The sequence below is a fragment of the Heterocephalus glaber genome, unplaced genomic scaffold (genome assembly GCF_053883595.1).
Source record: "Heterocephalus glaber isolate CG9 unplaced genomic scaffold, H.glaber_assembly_v1.0 deba00001673, whole genome shotgun sequence".
NCBI lineage: Eukaryota > Metazoa > Chordata > Mammalia > Rodentia > Bathyergidae > Heterocephalus > Heterocephalus glaber.
This window is the reverse complement of record NW_028258410.1, coordinates 1,181,157-1,186,642: the sequence shown is the minus strand read 5'-3', so window position 1 is coordinate 1,186,642 and position 5,486 is coordinate 1,181,157. Positions and strand designations below refer to the sequence as shown.

General features: G+C 35.6%; 1 pseudogene; it reads right to left on the bottom strand.

The window, feature by feature from the left end:
* Positions 1-464: 464 nt before the first annotated feature.
* LOC106009090 (olfactory receptor 5W2-like) lies at positions 465-1,492 on the bottom strand (annotated as a pseudogene).
* Positions 1,493-5,486: the final 3,994 nt, after the last annotated feature.

Sequence of the window (5,486 nt, the reverse complement as noted above, 5' to 3'; positions counted from 1 at the left end):
CTTCTTCACCTAAAGATATTGATAAGTATTGGACCCCCTGCCTAGAATCCTTTCCTTCCCCTGGGTTTGCACCTTTTTATATCTAAGATTGAAAGTGTACATCCAAGGATGCCTCTCTTCTGCACAATGGAATTTGATGTTTGCCCTTTGTTCATTTCATTCAGCCTATTTGATGAAGGATTTCAAGCTTATTCAACTATTTGATTGCTTAATTAATTAATGTAGCTTGCTTTCACTAGATGATAGGATCCATTAGTTTAGAAATTAATGGATTTATCACGAAAATAAAACACTTAAATGCAAAAAAGCTTTTATTGAAAAAACTTGATAACATTTAATACAATTGAACTAATGGCTACATGACAGAATGAGCAAATAAAAACCTGACAAAATTAGAAGTATCAGGAAAAATTCCCAAAGAGAATTAGTACTATACATGAATTCCAGAGAATAGAGCACCTCAGCTTAGAGAAACACAACATAAGCACAAATGAGTATTGGTACAAATAAGTATCAATATAAATACTCATCTGGGAAAGGTTTGGATTTATTATAAATATTTAAACTCACGTTCTAGTTTTCAGTTTTTCAATAGCTGCTTTCACATCTTTTTTTCTTACAGTATAAATCAGAGGGTTCAGCATGGGAATCACCAGGGTATAAAACAAGAGGTCATTTTGTCTTGCTCTAAGGAATAGGATGTACTTGGCCAGAAGTACATGAAGAGCACAGTTCCCTGGAAAATTGCAACTGCAGTTAAATGGGAGGTGCAGGTGGGGAAAGCTTTAAACCTGCCCTCAGCAGTGCATATCTTTAAGATGGCTAAGATGATATAGCAATAGGAACCAAGAACTCCCAAAATAGTGCTCAGTTCAATGAATCCAAAAATGGTAAATATGGTTAACTCATTGATCTGTGTCTCTGAACAAGACAGTAATAAGATGGGTGGGATATTGCAGAAGAAATGATAAATCTCATTAGATCCACAGAAACACAGGTGGAATGCCAGCATGGTGTGTATCAGAGCATCTGCCAGTCCCACCAGGTAAACCCCAGCCACCAGCAGGGAGCACAGCCTGCTGGACACGTGGACTATGTACAGCAGGGGCTTGTTGATGGCCTTGTAGAGATTGAAGGCCATCACCACCAGTAATATGCACTCAGAGTCTACAAAGATGCAGGCAATGAAGAACTGGAGAGCACACCCCAAAAAAGGGATTGACTTGTCCTTGCCAAATATGTCAACCAGCATGTTGGGTCCAACTGCCTTGGAATAGCAGAGGTCACAGAAAGACAGGTGGCTGAGGAAAGAGTATATCAGTATGTGAATCTGGGAGTCCATTCTAATTAAGATGATCATTGCAAGATTTCCCAGAAGATTAATGAGATATGTAAGTAGAAATAACTTAAATAGTTTTACTTTCACCCTAGAGTTATTAGTAATTCCCACTAAAATGAATTCAGTCAATGAGGAGCAATTTCCTTGGTCCATTGTTCATAATCTTGTTAAGCTTTTGAGAAAATAATAAAAAATTGTACATTCATATATTACAATGATGGACATCAATGATATATATACATTATATATATTATATAATATATATATATATATATATATTTCATTGTGCTGTTTATCCTGGTCATGTTATGCTTTAAAAAATATTTTCATCTATTTGAAAAGAAAAGAAAAAATTCTAGTATGTCAGACAATTGAGAAGATTTGATCCAAATCCAGATCTAAAATCTTCATGATATATTTGTGTTTCAAAATGTTACTTGATTTTTAAGGGCCTTATTTCCTTATTTCATGGAATAATTGTGGATGAATTGAAATTATATTGGATCTTTAAAATAACACTGAATAAAGCAGGTATTACAGAGACAAAGGTTTAAATGCCTTATTATCTTCTAGTTTTTATAATATCTACATACATATAAAATTTATATTATGTTCCTAAATATCATGATTTGATCAAAATTTCTTCTAGAAATACAGAACGTAAAACTGGCTAATATTAAATTACTATGGCACTTTTATTGGTCCATGCTTTCTTTAGTATTTTATGAGAAGCAATTTTCATTTACCTTTTCTTTAGAAATCTATTATGATTTTGCCATAATACTCATTACCTGTTTATAGCAATGTTCTGATACAAAAGAATCAGCCTTTTGTTCAAAAAAATGGACTAAAAAGAAGCAGAAACAACACATTTAACAATATATTCACAATTCACTGAATTATGATTACTTGGATATTAAACATTTGGAATGGAATATGAGAAAATCAATATTTCTGAGATATTTAGGTTTCTCTATCTTTAGACCATTGCAACTTTGTTTCTCTGTTGACATAGAATTGAAATGTGTATGATATGTTTTTCATTTTTAACAAACCTAAGTACAATATGGCATGTTACACATAAAATTGAATTTATGCATACTGTTTTAACATGCCAAGTCAAGTATTTTAAATAAAACAAAAAAGTATCTGAAATTCACATATGTGCTTGCACACCAATAAAATAAAGACTTTCTTATGTTACCAGAGTAAAATTAAAAAATTGGAATATTATTTTGTGGATAGTATTAAATTCAGTCAGATTCTTCCAATTCTGATTTAATATATAATTGTATTAGACATTAGATAGAAGAAAATATTAAAATAAGAAGAAAGCAGAAGATGATTCATTTTTAAATTTCTCACATTATTTCTTTTTCTAAAATGGTGATAGCTTAGTTCTTTTTTACCCTAGATTTCTAAGTTTCCATTTACAAACATACCTGAAACAAGCAGGTCTTGGTAGCTGAGCCCAAGGCAAACAGCAGCTTATTTTACTAGGCAGCTTTGGGGACTTTGGACTCTGAAGTTATTTCCCTGAGGCTTTGCTGTGATTAATTTTACTTCTGATTTTGTATTTTGCCCTGCAAATACACTGACATTAGTTATTCACAGTTGTAACTAAATTGTTACAACAAAAAATGCAAATGATTTTTAAACTCTAAAATATAATATAAATTTTCCTTCTCTGATCAAAGCAGAAATTTAATGAATTCCAACTAACCTCCAATTGATCACTGTCAATTCCTGTCTGTGGTCCATTATTTCTTCCATTTTTCAATACTCCTTTTTACCATCTCAGAAATATTATTGTCTTTTGATACAATTATTTTATTTAATTAAGTGTATAATGAATACATTAAAACATTGTTTTAGCATCTTGTTTATTAGCATTTTCTTAAACCAGTGCAGCCACCACCGTCACCTAATTGCAGAATATTATTATCACCCCAATAAGAAACCAGACCTAGTAGCAGTCACTGTCCTTTCTCCTTGCCCTGCAATCCCTGGCAACTACTAATCTCTTGCCTGCTCTCCATATTTGTCCATTCTGAACAGCCCGCACAGTCAGAATTATAGAGTATTTAGTCATTTGCAACAGACTTCTCTCATCTACCTGAATATTTCCAAGGTTCTCCCAAGTTGTTGTGTGTGTCAGGGTACCTTTACTTTCATGGAATGTTCCTTTTTGGGGGTATAATACATTTTGATTATTCCTTCACCAGTTGGAAGGCAACTGACTTATTTCTTCTTTCTGGCTAATATGTGTTATGATATCGTACTGATATAGGGGGAAAAGTTGCAACAGCCAACCCTGCTAGATATCCAAAGTGTGAGTTCTTGTACTCTAATATCAAAGAATGAATTCTAGGAACAATGCAGGTTAAAAGTAGGAAAAATTATTGAGAGAAAGAAAGCTTCTAAGAAAGAGAGAAGGGGGACCAGAAAGTGGGTGGCTTGCTCACCAAACTTCTCAAAGATGTTTTATGTGACAAAGCCACGAGGTGAGGCATGTTCAACACGGGTACAAGGTGGGACACAATGGTAGTCAAGTAGTGAGATTACAAGTACAGTCACTTAGGTAATATTGATCCAATGGGAAATCACAAATTCTTATAAATGAGGCCATCAGGTAGGCCTTGGCAGTGTGAGGCACAAGCTCCTTCCAGAGATGATGTGTGAGTTGCATGTCCCTCACCCTTTCCTACAATACTCTGAAGGGTGTGGCCTAGGAAGTAGCCATGAATGTCAGAAGTTTCCTCTTCTGCCACATTGTTGGTGTCATCCCTCAGAAAAACCTAGTTACAACAGTTTGATTATACTATGACTTAGTGAAGGCCTTTTTGATGGAGTTTTGGGAAATCTTTGAACTTCCTGCACTGCACTTGAATTTTTATATCTTTCTCCAAATATGGCAGCTTTTTGGCTGTTATTGCTCCTCTCTCTCTCTCTCTCTCTCTCTCTCCTCTCTCTCTCTCTCTCCTTCCCTCCCTTCCTCCCTCCCCTCTCCATCTCCCTCTCCCTCTCAGTCTCTCCCTCACATTTTTTCTTTTCTTTTTTTTGCTACCGGGGATCAAACTCGGGTCCTTGCACTTGCACAGCAAGTGGCAAAACTACTGAGCTAAATCCCCGGCCCTCCCTCACATTTTTTTGAGCCAGGTTCTCACTATCTAATTCAGGCTGGTCTCGAAATCACAGTGATCCTCCTGTCTCAACCTCCCAAATGCTGGGATTACAGGCATGCACCACCATGCTCAGCTTGGCTGTTATTTCTTTGAATAAGCCTCCTGGACATCCGTTATTTTTTTCTTATCTTTCCTCAACTCCTATGATGTAAATTTTTGTTTTCTTGATGTCACATAAACCCTGAGAGTTTGCCTCACTCTTTTTCTTTATTCTTTTTCTTTCTGCAAATTTGATTCTATATTGTCAAGTAACCTGTCTCACAGTTCATAGATTCTTTCATATCCTTTATTATTTCTGTTGTTGATGCTCTTTCTCATTATTTTTATTGCATTATTTGCATTCTTTACTCCAACATTTTGGTTGGTTCTTCATTCTGATTTCAATCTTTCTGTTGAAATTCTTTATTTTTTCAGTTCATTAAATCATCTTTTTTTGTTCCCTTAATAAAATTATCTGAGTTTCCTTAGATAAATTGTGTTGAGTTTTTAGGTTGGAGGCATATAGATATCTTTTTCTTTAAGGACAGTTACTAGGATTTTTTGGTGGAAATCATTTCTTTGCTTTCCCCCCCTTGATTTTAAATTCACATTTTTTACTGATTTATGTTGACATCTATTCATTTGAGGGAATGGTTCTTTCTTCCAAACTTCACAGGCTGGTTTCAGTGGGGAAAGACTTTTTCTTATGGAAGACTGTGAGCACTCTGTCAGGGATACAGGGTGGTTCGGCCTCAGAGGGATCAGTGGCATCACCTCTGTGCTATACTCTCAGCTGGAGTCAGTAGAGGGGACCACAGCTGGGCCATCAGGGCCAATAATGAGTGTGTGACTAGGGCAGTAGTAAAGGTCATGAAGCATTCAGGGGCCAAGTTTCCTGGAGTTCTCACAATCTCCTTTCCTCTCACTTGTGCAGTCATTGGCAGAGGCCTTTTTTGTGGTACCAGGTCCAGCTCATATGCATA